We start from the raw sequence: 19213 nt of genomic DNA, 5'->3' as shown, positions 1-19213 counted from the left end.
CAATAGAGCTCTGACTCTTTGTCAGCCTGGCTACAGTGCTGAAAAGAAACCTGGGGTTGTTCTTATTTTCTTCAATTAGTGATGAGTAGAAAGATGTCCTATCTTTACGGAGGGCTTTTTATAGAGCAACAAACTCTTTTTCCAGGCTAAGTGAAGATCTTCTAAATTAGTGAGACGCCATTTCCTCTCCAACTTAACGGGTTATCTGCTTTGAAGCTACGAGTTTGTGAGTTATACCACGGAGTCAGACACTTCTGATTTAAAGCTCTCTTTTTCAGAGGAGCTACAGCATCCAAAGTTGTCTTCAATGAGGATGTAAAACTATTGACGAGATACTCTAACTCCCTTACAGAGTTTAGGTAGCTACCTGCTCTGTGTTGGTAGATTAAATTAGAGAACATAAAGAAGGAATCATATCCTTAACCTTAGTTACAGCGCTTTCTGAAAGACTCTAGTGTAATGAAACTTATTCCCCACTGCAGGGTAGTCCAAAGGGTAAATGGAAATGTTATTAAAAATGATCAGACAGAAGGGAGTTTTCAGGGAATACTGTTAAGTCTTCTATTTCCATACCATAGTCAGAACAGATCTAAAATATGATTAAAGTGGTGGTGGACTCATTTACTTTTGAGCCAAAGCCAATAGAGTCTAATAATAGATTAAATGCAGTGTTGAGGCTGTCATTCTTCAGCTCTATGTGGATGATAAAATCGCCCACTATAATTATCTTATCTGAGCTAAGCACTAAGTCAGACAAAAGGTCTGAAAATTCAAAGAGAAACTCACAGTAAACGACCAGGTGGACGATAGATTAATACAAATAAAACTGGTTTTTGGACTTCCAATTTGGATGGACAAGACTAAGAGACAAGCTTTCAAATGAATTAAAGCTCTGTCTAGGTTTTTGATTAATTAATAGGCCTGGAATGGAAGATTGCGCTAATCCTCCGCCCCGGCCCGTGCTACGTCCATTCTGACAGTTAGTGTGACTCGGGGTGTTGACTCATTTAAACTAACATATTCATCCTGATGTAACCAGGTTTCTGTAAGGCAGAATAAATAATACGTGATCAATTATTATATCATTTACCAACAGGGACTTAGAAGAGAGAGACCTAATGTTTTAATAGACCACATTTAACTGTTTTAGTCTGTGGTGCAATTGAAGGTGCTATATTATTTTTTCTTTTTGAATTTTTATGCTTAAATAGATTTTTGCTGGTTATTGGTGGTCTGGAGCAGGCACCGTCTCTACGGGGAGGGGTAAGAGGGGATGGCAGGGGTAGAGAAGCTGCAGAGAGGTGTAGAAGACACACAAGCTCTGCCTCCTGGTCCCAACGCTAGACAGTCACAGTTTGGAGGATCCAAAAAAATTGGCCAGATTTCTAGAAATGAGAGCTGCTCCCTCTAAAGTGGGATGGATGCCGTCTCTCCTAACAAGACCAGGTTTTCCCAGAAGCTTTGCCAATTATCAATGAAGGCCACCTCATTTTTTGGACACCAATCAGACAGCCAGCAATTCAAGGAGAACATGCGGCTAAACATGTCACTCCCGGTCTGATTGGGGAGGGGCCCAGAGAAAACTACAGAGTCCGACATTGTTTTTGCAAAGTTACACACCGATTTAATGTTAATTTTAGTGACCTCCGATTGGCGTAACCGAGTGTCATTACTGCCGACGTGAATTACAATCTTACCAAATTTACGCTTAGCCTTAGCCAGCAATTTCAAATGTCCTTCGATGTCGCCTGCTCTGGCCTCCGGAAGACAATTGACAATGGTTGCTGGTGTCGCTAACTTCACATTTCTCAAAACAGAGTCGCCAATAACCAGAGTTTGATCCTCGGCGAGTGTATCGTCGAGTGGGGAAAAACGGTTAGAGATGTGAACGGGTTGGCGGTGTACACGGGGCTTCTGTTTAGGGCTACGCTTCCTCCTCACAGTCACCCAGTCAGCCTGCTTTCCCGACTGCCCGGGATCTGCCAGGGGGAACTAACGGCGGCTAAGCTACCTTGGTCCGCACCGACTACAGGGGCCGGCTAGCTGTAGAATTTTCCACGGTGCGGAGCCGAGCCTCCAATTCGCCCAGCCTGGCCTCCAAAGCTACGAATAAGCTGCACTTATTACAAGTACTGTTACTGCTAAAGGAGGCCGAGGAATAACTAAACATTTCACACCCAGAGCAGAAAAGTACGGGAGAGACAGGAGAAGCCGCCATGCTAAATCGGCTAAGAGCTAGTAGCTGCACTAAGCTAGCGGATTCCCAAAAACACACAAAGTGAATAATGTGCAAATAATCCAGAGGTGATTCAGCAGAAGGAGTGCCTCAATCAAGGCACCAAACAGGCCATGAAGCAGCACAGGCAACGCACGACAACAGCGAAAGCACGACAACGGTGCTAAAATAAAATAAAAATAAAAAAATAAAAAAATAAAACGAAAGCGTTAGCAAGCTAGTTAGCTTGCCAACGCTAATGAAAGTTAGCTGATAAAAGTGCTCCGTCGCGATGTTTCGACCATTAGAGGTCTTCCTTAGGCGTTGGAGCACAGTAAAAAAGTAAAAAAAAAAGTAAAAAGGTAAAAAAGTAAAAAAGTCTTGAAAAAGACTGTTAGTTCAAGTCCAAAGCAGCAGGTAGCAGTCTCTGTGTAAACAGTCCCAACCTGATGCACCTCCACCAACATATGTGATGTGAAATGAACAGGCTTGGACCAAGGCTTTTACTTGTTTAAAACTCCCTGAGACACTTAAAGTTTTCCAGCCATGGCCACAAATCCTGACCTGGAGGGAGGAAGTCTGCTGGTTCCAGGACCACGCTGCTGCTGGTCATCTCCAGAACTTAACACTTGGTTGCACAAAGTTCACATTCTGAAAAACATCACATGTGCATCATCTGCAAAAAGCAGAGATCAGACCCTCGGGTCTCTAACGCGGACCATCACCGATGCTCAGCGACGCCGGAGAACACGCCCATGAGAACCACAAACAGAATTAAAACAGCGTTTGACCCTGATGGAGTCCAACATCTACGGAGAAAGTCTCAGTCCTTCAGCTCTCATTACAATCTGGCAAAGACCTGCTAATGTCAAAAGACTCATCTCATTATTTCAACAACAACAACAACAACAACCGCTCAGTGCGGCGATTAGCTGGAGTGCTAACCTTTGATGTGACAGAATCAAAAGGATCTAAATCAGGGTTCACATTCGCTCGTCATATCATGGAACAGCATCTTATCAAAACCTGCTCCAAAAGCACTTTGACGTTGTTTGTATTCAACCGTAAAACAAGATGCTACTGTTAGACATATTTGTGTGTATTTGTTATATTTTATTTTTATTATATCAAGTATTTGCTATGTTTAAATTGTTATATTTTTATTGAGGTTTTAGTTGTCTTTCTGAGTATGTTTGTCAGCTGGTCTGAACCGGTTTTATCTGATCAGAAACAAAGGAGTTAAGTTCCACCAGGAACCAACAACTGTGGGTTAAAGACGAGGGGTGGAGCTTCCCCTCAGTCTGTCGGGAGGCCAGTAAGATTAGGTTTGTGAGACTAGCCCCACCCACTGTGCTGCCTACATTCTCTTGTATAAAAGTCATTTTGTCGGTCATGTTCGGGGTCTCTCAGAAGGCGTCTCTGGGGAAACCGGGCCGGGTTTTCAGAGTGACTTTCAATAAATTCAAACTGAGGAATATATTAAATTTGTACTTTGTAAGGGGCAGTATTACAATAGAACCGGGAGGAATAACACTACAAAAACACTGCATTTATTATCGTGTTATATCGAGTTTACAAGCTAAACTAATTAGCTTCTATCTTAAGATGAACTTGGTGTTGCTGTGGTTAATGTTGCGCCGTTCATGTGGCGATTTGTATTTCTAGATCATGATTAGCATCACATTAATCGTCACTACTTTATCAAGCTTCCAGCCACGCCCACATTTCTCCGGTCCACACAACCATGTTGCCAGATTTCAAAAACCCAATTAAGCAAAGATTTCAAACCATTTTATTTTGGAAAACCATCAGACGGGTGCATGAGAAGGACACTGTGTTGGGGAAAGTGTAGTGACACGGACCCACAACAGGGGGTGCAAATGAACGGTCAATAGATGAGCCAAAAGGTAACAATTAATGTTGTGAATGTGCACAACGACTATACAGACAATCTCAGAATATGATAGCAGTCAATACACAAAGGTGTCGTGTGGGCAGGCTCGAGGATAGAAGAATCTGTCCTGAGAAGAGCCGGAACCACACGATTTCCACCGCCCACCGAACCTGGTGAATACTGGAGCCGGCAAGTCCGAATTCCCAGATGATCACCGTCCCCGACTGTCGGATCTGGTACTGCTGGCGAGGAGCACAAACAGTGAGATGTGGGTGTGTGCACACCCAGTAACAAAAACAGTCAGAAGGTGGAAAGTCACCTCCACCTCTAATCACACACTCTCTGGTGCAGCTCCTGTTAACCCACTTATCTGGTTGGAGTGTGAAGCGAAGCCGTCGCTGATCACACCAAATGCCAATCCCACAGATAAGGAAACACTTACAGGGAAAACGGCTGCAAAGAAGTTCAGACTATTAGTCAGTGTTTTCAGTTTAGCAGAGAATTACCTTCACAGGTAGATGATATCTCGGCAATGAGGTGGAGATGACGTCCAGGTTTTATGGAGTAGTATGATGAAGTGTAGATGGGTGACAGCTGTCATGAGATAATGAGTGACAGCTGTCACCCCCGGCTGTGTCCGTGGCGGCAGCGCCCTCTCGTGCCTGAAGCCCGCACTTCAGGCAGGGCGCCCTCTGGTGGTGGGCCAGCAGTACCTCCTCTTCTGGCGGCCCACACAACACACTGGCTGAAATAGACGCTGAATGAGGTCACGTGTTGAGGGGGCGGTCCCACCGGTCCTCAGGAGACATGATGACACAATAATAATGACAAATCACGGAATATCAAATCAATACTCTAACATGTTTTAAATCAGGCTCTTGTGGGATTAAAAAAAGACATTTGTGGATCTTTACAGTTATTGATGTTTTTGTTTTTGTTAATGGGGTAATTTTTTTTTATTTCTCACACATTTGTAGAAACTACCACATAGATCAAATTTGGTTGTTGTGTTTTCAATCCCTTGTATGACCTCCAGTCGGAGGGATTTTAAATCCAAAATGTACAAAATAAAAGCCTATTAGACAAGTGAAACATTTTTATCTATCAGATTGCAAATACAAACAATGTAAACAGCCAAACACATCTGTCGGGGCTTAGCGGCCTCGGCTAATGCCTGGTATTAGCACGGTGCGCGGCCGCGTTATTCAGCACATCTATTTATACCCACGTGCTCCCACTCAGAGGGATTTCACGCTTTAAGCTGCTCTGCGGCGGCGTTACGTGAGCTCACCTCTGCGCTCACAAACCCCACGTTTGATGTATCTGTCAAAGTGGACGACAACGAAGACGAATCCGCACCGCAACATAAAAAAACCCCCTGTGTGCCCAAAGGGCCCGTTGGCGACGCCCACATTCCCGTCCCGCTGCTGGCTCTCATTCAGCTCGTTAATTAATTACAGAGTGTGCCAACACTGTGTTTGTCCAAACGGCTGCTTTAAGCAGCGGTGCGACAGAGAAGGTAAGGAATGAAGCGACGGAGGCGAGGATGATGTTTCATCATGGCGGTGGCCTGTGGCCATGATAATGATAACTTAACACGTTCTGGCCGCCTGCCTGAGCGCTCAAACACTCACAGGATTTTCATTTCAGGCTGTAAGAGGCTTTAATTTTTGAAACCCTCCCAATCTAAAGCTGGACTTAAAAGGTGAGCGCGATCTGCCGCCAGCATTCACCTGATGACGAGACGATGACCCGTGGCCCACGACCACCAAACGCCCCCAGACACATACTGTGGCATCATGAGAAAACCTGTTTACTAAGTTGTATATCTCCACCTGGATCTGACAAATCATCTATAACTGACATGTTCTCTGTAACCGTGGCAACAGCCATCTGTCCATCATGAATGACAGGGACAAAGCATGTCCATCACACATTGTTGACTTTGTTCCCAAGTCCACTTTGGGCTCTAAAAGCAACATTTAATGTATTTCTGTGGTAACCTTCACCTGCTCTATATTTTATAAACATTTAAACACTTTAATAGGCGCCCAATAGAGCGCTTCGCTCTCAGTCTGCAGGCTTACTTGTAGTTCCTAGGGTTTGTAAGAGTAGAATGGGAGGCAGAGCCTTCAGCTTTCAGGCTCCTCTCCTGTGGAACCAGCTCCCAATTCAGATCAGGGAGACAGACACCCCTCTACTTTTAAGATTAGGCTTAAAACTTTCCTTTTTGCTAAAGCTTATAGTTAGGGCTGGATCAGGTGACCCTGAACCATCCCTTAATTATGCTGCTATAGACTTAGACTGCTGGGGGGTTCCCATGATGCACTGTTCGTTCTCTTTTGCTCTGTATGCACCACTTTGCATTTAATCATTAGTGATTGATCTCTGCTCCCCTCCACAGCATGTCTTTTTCCTGGTTCTCCCCTCAGCCCCAACCAGTCCCAGCAGAAGACTGCCCCTCCCTGAGCCTGGTTCTGCTGGAGGTTTCTTCCTGTTAAAAGGGAGTTTTCCTTCCCACTGTAGCCAAGTGCTTGCTCACAGGGGGTCGTTTTGACCGTTGGGGTTTTTCCGTAATTATTGTATGGCCTTGCCTTACAATATAAAGCGCCTTGTGGCAACTGTTTGTTGTGATTTGGTGCTACATAAATAAAATTGATTTGATTTGATTTGATTTAAATATGTAGAAGACGAGTAAAAGGTGCAGGTGTCAGGAGGTTAAATACTGACACACCAGGGAGCCAAAACTCCAAAAACACACATCCATTAAAGAGAGAGCAGATCAAACATATTACTGTTACGTCCCAGAGACCTTGACCTTTGACCTCCTGAGACCAAACTAAGTGCCCCGTCACACATAACACAACTGAAGCCGACTAGTGCACGAAGGAGGAACTGCATGCCATCCGTGAAAAATTGGAGCCGCCTCGTACACCTGTCGCTACAAACACTTGCAGCTGAAAGACAGTGAATGCCCTGTACGAGCTCATTCGCCCCCCCCTCTCGGCAGGTGTCGGCCAAAATCCAGGTGCCACACCAGAACATCTAACACCACTCGCTGGACACTTAGAAAAGGCGGGGCTATTCACGCACCTGGTACGATAGCAGACAGCAGGCGGACCACATTGGACCTGTCTGTGAAAATTGTCAAAGTGCCACACGAGTGTCACCTAGCAACACACATGGGTTTAACTGTGCCGAACCCCCCCCCCCCCACACACACACACACAAATGGGGTGTGGAGTGTGTCGTCATCATCCGCCCCCTGCCTCAACACAAATTGCTTGTGGAGTGTGCCCCCCCCAAACCAACACACACCACGCACACGTGAATCCAACATTGCCAACTGTGGCTGAAGGTCCTGGAGTCCGGTTGCTATCCAGCGCAGTGCGCTGCTGGACCAGCTGACCACTGCGTACTGCAGCTCAGCTGGAGAACATACAGTACACATGTGTGTCCGGGCGCTCATGACATCAAGACCGTCCAGTATCTCAGCGCGCGGCACGGTGTGAAGCCAGCCGGCAGGCTGATGTCACTCCCATCATGTAAATTGTAGTTTACATGACAGACAGAAAGACTGGAACTTAAATAAAACAAATAAGGGTGAAAGCGTGAAGTCAATCATTTCTGATCGCTTTGCTCATATGGCACGTGTCAGCTGACTGCCGACTGACAGACAGCTGGACCTGACCGTGCACGCAAGGTGTTACATTAAGAACACAGACATCAGACACATGCAGGACAAACACATGATAATACATACATTAAATTAAAATCACAGAACAAAGCAACAGAGAGTGAGCCATTTTGTTGTGTGACCTGCCGAGGTCAGCTGACAGAGGTGGGCATGTCCCCCTGCGACGTGCAGCTCTTCAGATATCTGTGCTCGCAAGTCACAGCTCGGGAACACCTGTAGTCTTTTGTCAGATACGACCTCACACGTACTGTGAAGCGTGGACGTCGGCATGTTGTCCTCACGTGGGAATAAATTAAAACACATATCGTTTCAGCTGACCGGTGCGTCAGTGCACTGCAATGCTGGTGAATATCGTGCCATGCAGGAAGTCACCACACGGGACACCCCCGTGAGGCGCGTGTCATTGCAGGATTTCCCCACATTGTAATAATTAAAACACACATTTGCAGCAGATCACTGTGCGCTGGACACGCCACACCGGCTGCATGTGTTCATGATGCGAGAGCCCAGCACTTCATGACATGGGACCTGGCCGCCTCTTCATGAGACGAGCACATCAGGTAATTCATGTAAAACATAAAAGAGAGAACAGTAATCCACGTCATTCCATGACTTCCTCGTCTACATCCAGGCGGAGGTTAAATCCGCTCTTTATAACAGGAATTAAGTATGAAAAATTGTGTGGTTTTTTTTTCGTTCGCTGGCTGCTGTGTGTAACTTTCCATGTGCTCGCACCATGTTCATATGCGCGAACACGAGTGTGCACGAAACCGTCACTGCGGTATCTTGCACGCCTGTCCAACCGTGTGTCCCTCCGGACAGCAGATGCAATGTTTCGCGGTTCCACATTTTGTTTTTGCTTCACGGATTTCCTTACGGTTTCTACATCTTTCGTGTTATGTGTGAAGGGGCCCTAAAGGAGGTTCTGGGTATTGGACAACACCAGGTTCATCCAGCTGCTGTGTAAAACATCACATGACATCAGCTCATGAACTGAAAGTTAATCACTTAACGGTAAAATAATCAAACTTTGCCACAAACATCAAGTTTCAGGTTAGAACTCCAGAAGAATCAGAGTTATGACTTAAAAACTGAGTTTGTGGACTTTAAGTCTGACAAAGGAACATCAGGAGCCTTCAGAAAAAACCTGCAGATGTTCTGAGTGATGTTCTGGGTTTTCTTTGGACGCTCGGTCTCATTCAGAACCTCGACTCAAAGCCAGAAAGGCACATTTTCCTGTTTTTAAAGGTCTGGGTTAAAATTTTAAAAGGAGTGAAGTAAAGGTTCAAGAAGCATTTAAATCTCAAAATGGAGGGTGAAGAACAAGTTCACCTTCTTTATCATCACCAAGGTACTTCAGAATAAGGTCCTTATCCATACTGCTCCAGTGGAAAGATTTAGTATCCAACAGCTTGGACCATGTGGCATCACACAGGTCAGAGAGCTCGGGATGCCTCCTAGGACAGGCCCAAGAGCTCGGAACGCATTTTCAGACAGGTCGGAGAGCTCGGGACACATCTTCAGTCAGGTCGGAGAGCTCGGGACACGTCTTCAGTCAGGTCGGAGAGCTCGGGACACGTCTTCAGACAAGTCAGAGAGCTCAGGACATGTCTTGAGACAGGTCGGCGAGCTCAGGACACGTCTTCAGATAGGTCGAAGACCTTAGGACTTGTCTTCAGACAGGTCGGAGAGCTCAGGACGCATCTTCAGACAGGTCGAAGACCTCAGGACGTGTCTTCAGACAGGTCGGAGAGCTCAGGACGTGTCTTCAGACAGGGTGGAGACCTCAGGACGTGTCTTCAGACAGGTCAGAGACCTCGGGACGCGTCTTCAGACAGGTCAGAGAGCTGGGGACGTGTCTTCAGACAGGTCAGAGAGCTCGGGACGTGTCTTCAGACAGGTCCAGCAGGTCGGACAGAGACATTCAGTTAAATTTACTGATAAAGTGCCAAATCACAACATAAATCAACTCAAAGCTCTTTACTCAGGGAGGAGGGTCTGAACCTCACACACGTCAACAACAGGAACCTTTGTGACCGTGGAGAGAAAAAGGCCCTTTTTGACAGGAAGAACCAGACTCAGGGAAGTGACCATCTGCTGTCTGTGTCACTTCTATCAGAGCCGTTGAGAGACTGCAGCTGATCCAAACACTCAGCGGGCTGCAGAGCTTCAGGATTACTGACAGAACCCCTGTGGACCCAGATACTCCAACAAACACATTGTGCAGAAGCAGAGCTGGTGGGCTGCTGGTCCTCGGCGAGTGCAGAACAATCGTTTAGCTGAGAGTCTGAAAACATTCTGGATAAAATTTTCGACAGAAGCAAAAGCACAAAAGGATTCAAATAAACATGAAATCTGCCTAAAAGGGTTTCCAAGTTTTCTTCTGCTTCCCTCATTTCTGAGAGTTGGAATGAAAACACCTTTTTTTTTTAAATCCTTGTTTCATTTTTGGAGGTGAATTAAAAGTGAAGGCATTAAGACAAACGAGCTGCATCGAAATCAGATTAGGAAATTGGGGCAGCGCTTCCCCTGGAGAGTCGGGTGTTCAGCTGGAGTTTGAAAAGGCAACAAACCCACTCACAGGAAACACGCGGCCTCCTGCTAAGCTCCGCCCACTACGCCGCCTCCTCAGGACATGCACCTGTGGTTCAGGTGTGATGCTGCAGCATTCGGCCACTTATTGATCCCGAGCTGAATGCTTCCTCATGCATGAATTTGGAAATGTGGAGATACACCCCCTCAGTGGACACAGGGAGACTGTCCTCAGATCTGTCGTCTCCCTGTGGACTGTCTTGGATAAATAGGAACCACATTCAGTTCTTCGACTCAGGAATTTACCAAACTGCATTCAAACAAATCACAATGTATCTTCACGCTCATCAGCAGCGTCGACTTCGCTTTCATCTCCAGCAAGTCAATGCCCCGCCCCCTTGTCTTCTAATTCCTGCTCTTAGCTCCACACTTTAAATGCACACACAGCTGATTGGACGACTCGCAGCAGAACATATAAAGACCCTTCAATGTTTAATCACCACGCATGATTTGCATATGATTCCATTAGAGGAGAAGAAGTAGAAGAAGAAGAAGAGAAGAAGAGTGTGCCTTATGACTCAGGCTTTGATGATAGCGACAATTAGGACAGATCAAAGTGCCGCGTGGATGAGGCCTGTGGTTCATTTGCATAATGAAATTAACAGGCTAACAGTGATGGTGCATTATTCATCGGCAGGAGAACTACGGTTTATGGCTCTAATTTAACCGTTACAAGCCTCGTTTTCAATTAACACTTTAATTGACTCCTCGTTTACACAGAATCAACATTTGTTTGTTTATTTTCCTCGATTCATTTTGTTGTTTTTGATTACATCACATCAAACCCTAATTAACAATGTTATAATCTGAGTGTCACAGAGGAAGCTGAGAGTCGACACACAGCGATCTCACAGCTTCTGAACGCCGCATCCGTCCAGGTCTTTAACCCGCCACCAGATCAGCTTCACAAAACTTACTGAAGTTTAAACAGGAACAAAGTTACTTTATTACTTTATCACAACTGTCTGGTGTTTTTATTGGCTGCTGAGGAAAATTCAGCCTATAAAGAAGCAGAACAATCAGCACGAGTGCCACATGTATCCATGGCAAATGATGTTTCAGGCGGAATTTAAACAAACTGCCAGATAGTGGCACAATAACAAATAATGACAAAATCCTTCACTTTGTATTTTTAAAGGTGTTTCAGGTGCAATTTCATCACGTTGCCACAGGGTGGGGCTAAACACACATCTGCAGGCAGTTGCAATGATCCTCAATCATCATTAGAGGGCAGTAAGGAACCAGGTCGAAATTTTAACATTTCATCAGAATAACATAACAGCGTGAATGATGACATCACAGTGCTGGTAAAGAATGACGCCTTAAAAATAAGAAAATCCTCCAAAAGTCCTAAAAAATATATCACGGTTTTGCATGAAACTCTCAGCGTTCCTCCGCACAGTTTGTCCCCCGGACGTCCTGTGGGACAGTTTGTCCTCAGTTGAAGGATTTGCTCTCTGAGTGCTGCTGTAGTTCAAGTGCCGGCTGTTGCAATGCATGGTGGGAAACAGGCTTTGGTCCTTCAGGGTGCACATGACTTAACAGCACTTCTGTTTTTGTTGGGACAATAAAAGAGGACGGTGTCAGTGGGGAAAATTTAAGAAGAACCAGGACCTTGAGTTCTCTGCATTTCTGGGGACTCGGGGTCAGCGGCGCCGGCGACCTGACGGCTGTTCGAGCAAACTGGCCGTTTGGCCTGAAGCATGTTTATGGCCTGTCAGCGTTATCTAAACTAATGAGCAGAGACGCTTCATCCCGGCTCGGAGCCTGACCTCCCATCGTTTTAAGTCCCACAGAAGTCTTCTGGAACTCGTGGGAATTCAGTGCTCTCCTCGCCAGCAGACCAAAGTCCTCCGTGTTCTCTGACTTCCTTTCATTTTAACACCCCCTGCTCTTCTTCTCAGGTCAGTTCTTCTTTACACAATCACTGAAGAATTGTGGGAATTTTTGCTGACAGCCATTTAACCCGGAGTCTGAGTGAAGACCGGTTCCATGCATCAGGTATTTGGTCAGGTTCCAGACTTGGCTTGTCAAAGTACGGTTCGGATCACCTGCTGACCCTCATCTCCTGATCAACCTGTATTACAGTCATCACTCTGGTCAACAATAAGGACATAATGTTCACGCCACGGTTTGGAGAAACCAGGGAACCCTCCCAAAGTGCTCCTGAGGCCGGTGTCACAGACTGAACGGTCCCCCCAAAGATCCCCCCCGTTTCTGCTTCAAACTGCCTCCAATCATCATCTGTGTCAGCGACAGATATCTGAAGCTTTTGTATAACAATCATTTCCACATAAATTCAGCATTATTTCATCATAAAAGACGGAGGACGTGATCAGAGCGCCGCAGCTAAACGAGCTGCTAGCTGATGCGTTCACTGCGCATCAGTCATTTCAAAGCGTCATGGAATTTCGCCTCATTTCTGCTTAAAACTGACTTCAAAATGATTTAAGAGGTTTTACTTTATCAGCTGATGGTTAATAATCACATTAATCCATTTGATCACTTTGGGTGAAGAGACTCCGTCTCAGATGTGCTGTGTGGTCCAAAATGACGCATGTGCAGATGCAAAAGGCGGACTGATTTTTAGGGGCAGACCATTCGGTCTGCAACGCTGGCCGAGTGTCAGTTTTACACAGTTCCAGGAGATCTGGATTCCACCTCAACAACAGAGAATGTTCAGAACCATGAGAGTAACCTTAGTCTGCTTCAACCGGATCTCAGGTCACAATTCAGACCCAGGTCAACTTCAGTGTTTGCCCATTGAGACATTCATCGTCCACGTTGGACCAGCACAGATTTTTAGTTGAAAGCTTTCATGTGAAGTTCCTGTTTGAACAGAAGGTTTTTAGCACAAACATGTCTGAAAGTACAAAAGTGGTGAAATTCTTTATTTTCTTTGCATTTTTTCTTTGATTACACGGACGGAGCCACTTGACTTTTGTGTTTCCATCCTGGGACAACGCAACGTCATGTTCATGTTTCTTTGGGACTCTGAGAATCTCCAGGATGCTTCGTGAATCTTCAAGAGTCTTTGGAACACTTCAGGACGCGGTGAAAACACGGGCATTAAGTGTTACCCCGGAGTCTTCACTGGTGGGGGCACGAGATTGATAGATGATTGAGGCGGCATCTGATGTTTCATGGACACTGTATCAGACTGTCGTGGTGAAGAAGGAGCTGAACCAGAAGGTGAGACTCTCAGTTTACACTCATGTCTTCACCTGTGGTCATGAGCTTTGGGCAATGACTAAAAGAATAAGGTCACAGATTCAAGCAGCAGAAATGAGATTCCTCCGTCGGGTATCTGGACTTACGCTCCTGGACAGGGTGAGAAGCCCAACTATCTGTGGGGGACTCTGAGTAGACCGGCTGCTTCTTCTTATAGAAACGAGTCAACTGAAGTGGTTCAGGCACCTGGTGAGGATACTCCTTGGTGATCTCCTTTGGGAGGTTTTCCAACAGGGAGGAGACCCTGGGGAAGACTCGCTGGAGGGATTTATTTCCCAGATGGCTTAGGAGCACTTCTGGATCCCGCCAGGAAGACTTACAGGACTTGGCCGAGGATAAGAAAGTGTGAAATGATCTCCATGCATCAATAAAACAGTCCGATTCTGTGGAGACTTTCAAGTTAAGACAGTTATTTTCCCTTTCATATGGCTAGCATACTGGTACAGTATGTTACTATGCTTTTTCTCTTTTAAATTCATTTTATTAGTAAACAGAGCGGGCCGCGGCCTCAACTTTATCTAAATTCTGGATCTTTTAGTGAAGCTTAGGGCGGTGATCACCTTAGTATTTCTTCTGTTTTTCTTATTTAATGCTGACAAATTATACTGTATTTGTTGTCTTTCTGATGCCTGATTCTGTTTTTTTTCTCTCTGTTTGAGGTGTGGCTCCATCCAGAGATGTGTGTGGTGTCTGTTTCTGAAACCCTCCCGTCCTGTGCACCAGCATGGACCCAAAAAATTCCCAAAATGTACTGTATATTCATTTTGTGAATTGTTCTGTAATTTGTGTCTGTATCATGGCCCAAACAGAGGGTCACCCCTTTGAGTCTGGTCTGCTTGAGGTTCCTCAGAGGGAGTTTTTCTTACCACTGTTGCTCTGGGGGTTGGTAAGGTTAGACCTTACGTGTGTGAAGCGCCTTGAGGCAACTTTGTTGTGATTTGACGCTATATAAATGAAAATAAATTGAAAGTGGGAGGAGCTGCTTGCTCTGCTGCCACTGTGACCTGGATAAGCAGCAGAAAATGAATGAATGAGTGAATGAATTAAGAGTTACATTAGTTACAATGTTTGAAAAATCCTGAGTTACAGGTGAGGAAACAGTCTGTGATTCTGCACATTAATGTTTGTTCATGTGTCTATAAGTTATCATGTTGAAAGAAAATGTGACAGATGGAGCGCGATTCCAGATCCTCATGTCAGCGGCTGAAACGATGATGATCCCCCCCCCCCCCTTTTTTTTTCATTTTCATTCTATTGGAGTTTTATTGATGTGGGAAACATACATTTACATTGTCAAATCAAGTGTTACATAAAGATAAAAATATAAATAAGTAGATGTACATACAGAGAACAATATTTTACAGTAAATAAATGTGTAAACTGGAGATGTGGGATTGAAATAATCAAAAACTTGTGTTTTCTGTGTAAAGTTATACTCTCCTATAAAATGTGTTAATAGATAAAGTGATGTAGCAGTTTAATGTCCTGTTTCGGGTTTATGGTGGTTTGTGTCCGTTGTTCCTTCTTTTCGTGTCTCAAACCTTGCTGCCATCAGATAGTGAAGTTTGTCAATGTTGCTCTCAGAGTCTGTTTGGGTGTTTGTGATCTGTGTCTCTGTTCGTCTCTGATGTCTTGGTGCAGCGGGCAGGTGGTCAGGAGGTGCAGCTCGCTCTCCACCTGGTGTTGTGAGCAGTGGGTCTGTCACAGTCTTTCTTCTCTGGGGAGCCAGGTCTGTCTGTGGTGACCTTTCTCCACGGCCAGGCTGTGCTCACCGAGTCTGTACGTGGTCTCTCTCTCTCTCTCCACCCACACTTGTTTTCAATAAAGCCGTCTGTGCTGTTTGATGATTCACTGATGTGTCGAGGCGGTCGGACTCTCCTTGGGGGCGGGTCCTGTTCCCATGCCCGCTGCATTCCTGCCTCAGATCCCAGACGTGCTTTTTGGGGTTAGTATTTATTTTTCCTTCCCCTACGTGGAGTCCAGGATGTACAGACCACAGATACGTTCCCACTGAACCTACGTGAAAGGAGGAACAGCAGGCCTCCTCCTGAACACCACTGAAACACAAACCGCCTGCTCCCATGAGCCTCTGGGGCTGTCAGCGGCAGCTCCGCCAGTTATGATATCAGAAGAGCCAACGATAGAACTCATCATCACGTTCGCGCCACAGTTACGGGATTTAAACCCCAAACAAGTCACAGCCCTGCAGAGGTCAAACAGCTCCATCTCTCCTGTCCATGTCACAGAGTGCCCTTGAGCAGGACACTGAATTCCAAATTGCTCCATCCTGGATATGACTGTAATCTGAATCTGCAGGAATCAGGATCAACACCGCAGCCGGTGAAAACATTCACTGGCTAACACCACATGAGGGTGCAGCCTCATCTCGAGGCACTGCACAACCACACACCATGCCGCTAACCTGACCTGAGGTCAAAAGGTCAATTTATCAGAGGATAAACCATAAAACTGAAATGACTTGGTTGAACTTTGACCCTTTCTGTGATTCGCTCCTTCAGACCTTGGCATCCTCTGATGTCAGCAGAATCTCACAGTGATGTCATCATGCCATCGCACCGCCGCACCGCACCGCCTGGTTTTATGTGTATTTGACTTCAGACTGACACAAGTTTACAGATTTTCTACTTTGATTTGGAAATCTACCAACTTTGATAAAAATTCTACGATGACATCAACAGCAGGAACAGGTAGTGACATCACGGGGGGGGGGTTGAGATCCAGTTTACTGATCTGTTCCCAGCATGCACCTGGGTAAACCAGTCTGTGGTTGTTCTCTCTGATCATAAGATCAAAGGAGACCCGGCACTGACTGGACCAGACCAGACTAGTCAGCAGGTCATCTCACTTGGTCCCAACTTAAACCGTTCGGCCCAACGTCATGTTTGTTGTTGTTATTTGTTTCCATCAGAACACAAAGAACCCGGTCTAGGTCCAAATGCTTTGTGTGGGTTGAAGTCAGTGATCTCAGGATCAGAGTCTGGTTCTGTTACAGACATGCTGATTGGCTGAAATACAGGCACATGTTGTTCAGTATCATTACAGCAGAACATCAACATCAACCTCTCAAACACTCCCAGAGGAATGCTGGGAATTCTGACACCCATATCCCACACTTTGACCATGCAGTGTGACAGGAAATGGGCGGAGCCTAAACTCTGTAGTGCAACTTTGTTAAGAGAGAAGATAATCCTGTAATGATCCCATGACGGGGAAATGTACAACGTTACAGCAGCACACGGACACACACTCAACAACAGAGCAATATGCAAAAAGATTTAGTGACTTTTGACTTTCTACTGGCTGGCAACAAATGTGGCAACTTGTATTTCACACAAACTAGTTAGTTTGTGTGGGGACACACACACACACACACACTAAAAAGTAAACAAACTAATCCAACGTTCAAGAGAACAGGAAGCTGTTCTGCTTCTCACAATATGCAAATTACAGGTGATTACATCATCTCATAGCGACGTTGAGGGGTTTTTTTTTGCCGGCACTGACTCGGCGACGTCGTGGTTTCCATCTTTTCCCTCAGTGGTTTTCAGAAACAGGTTTTTGCTCTTTCTATTAATTTTTGTTTGTTTTTGTAGCACCATCTGTTTGACGTCTGTGTTTGGATTTCCCAGAATCCCCCAGCAGGTTTGCCGATGTTAACCTGCCTCATATGTGCAAAAGGTGGAGCGGCGCGGTGAAAGATGCTAATCTCTTCCTCTAATTACATGGTGCAGCCGAGCGCTCACACACAGCCTGGATGCAAAGGAGTGGCGGCCGCTCATCGTAACGCTCTAATGAGGCTCATTTCATCAAATCTGTTCCAGTTGTTACACATAACTGTGTTTCCTCCATCACTCCTTCCTCCTGTTTGTTGGCGACAACGCTGAGAGCTGCAACACCGCCATCTGTACCTGTCACCAGAACCGAGCAAAACCCAGACAGGACCAGAGAGCGATGACCAACACCCGCAACTGTTTGTGAAACATGTTGAGGGCAAATTAGTGAACGCTGCATTAATATGTCAGCAACCAGAGACACTCCTCCAGTCACAGCCAGAAGTCCAAGTCAACTTCAAAAGTCTCTCCAGTCACAGCGAGAGAATGTCGCAGCTCCTACGGAGGTGTCACAGGTGTCTTGGAGGCTTCCCTCACTCGTGTCATTCACAAACTCTCATGAAGATAAGAACGAGAAGGTGATGAGCCGATATGCGACGAGCCGATAAGTGATGAGCGATACACAATGAGATAATGTGACAAAACTGTCAAACAGTATCAGAGACACCTAAAATACAAACACATATACGCTTTAAAGATAATGTGACAAACTGTCAGACAGTATCAGAGACACCTAAAACAGGAAACACGTATACACTTAAAAGATAATGCTACACAACTGTCAGACAGTATCACAGACACCTTAAACACATACACTTTAAAAGATAATGTGACAAAACTGTCAAACAGTATCCGAGACACCTAAAATACAAAAACATATATACGCTTTAAAAGATAATGTGACAAAACTGTCAGACAGTATCACAGCCACCTTAAACACATATACGCTTTAAAAGATAATGTGACAAAACTGTCAAACAGTATCAGACACCTAAATACAAAACACATATACGCTTTAAAAGATAATGTGACAAAACTGTCAGACAGTATCACAGACACCTAAAACACAAAAACGTATACGCTTTAAAAGATAATGTGACAAAACTGTCAGACAGTATCAGTGACACCTAAACACGTAAACGCTTTAAAAGATAATGTGACAAAACTGTCAGACAGCATTAAAGGCACATTTGCTGTGTGTCACCACAATGAATCCAGTACATACCCGCACTGGGAGTTGGTGCCTTAAATAGGAAACGTACCACATTTTGAAAAGATAATATAACAGTACTATAATGAAGTGTTAGAGCACTTTGGAAAGAGATTTCATCTTTAATATACTCAACAAAAATATAAACGCAACACTTTTGGTTTTGCTCCCATTTTGTATGAGATGAACTCAAAGATCTAAAACTTTTTCCACATACACAATATCACCATTTCCCTCAAATATTGTTCACAAACCAGTCCAAATCTGTGATAGTGAGCACTTCTCCTTTGCTGAGATAATCCATCCCACCTCACAGGTGTGCCATATCAAGATGCTGATTAGACACCATGATTAGTGCACAGGTGTGCCTTAGACTGCCCACAATAAAAGGCCACTCTGAAAGGTGCAGTTTATCATGCAGCACAATGCCACAGATGTCGCAAGATTTGAGGGAGCGTGCAATTGGCATGCTGACAGCAGGAATGTCAACCAGAGCTGTTGCTCGTGTATTGAATGTTCATTTCTCTACCATAAGCCGTCTCCAAAGGTGTTTCAGAGAATTTGGCACTACATCCAACCAGCCTCACAACCGCAGACTACGTGTAACCACACCAGCCCAGGACCTCCACATCCAGCATGTTCACCTCCAAGATCGTCTGAGACCAGCCACTCGGACAGCTGCTGAAACAGTCGGTTTGCATAACCAAAGCATTTCTGCACAAACTGTCATAAACCATCTCAG

This window comes from Thalassophryne amazonica, chromosome 14 (assembly GCF_902500255.1).
Source record: "Thalassophryne amazonica chromosome 14, fThaAma1.1, whole genome shotgun sequence".
Taxonomy (NCBI): domain Eukaryota; kingdom Metazoa; phylum Chordata; class Actinopteri; order Batrachoidiformes; family Batrachoididae; genus Thalassophryne; species Thalassophryne amazonica.
This window is presented reverse-complemented; position numbering follows the sequence as displayed.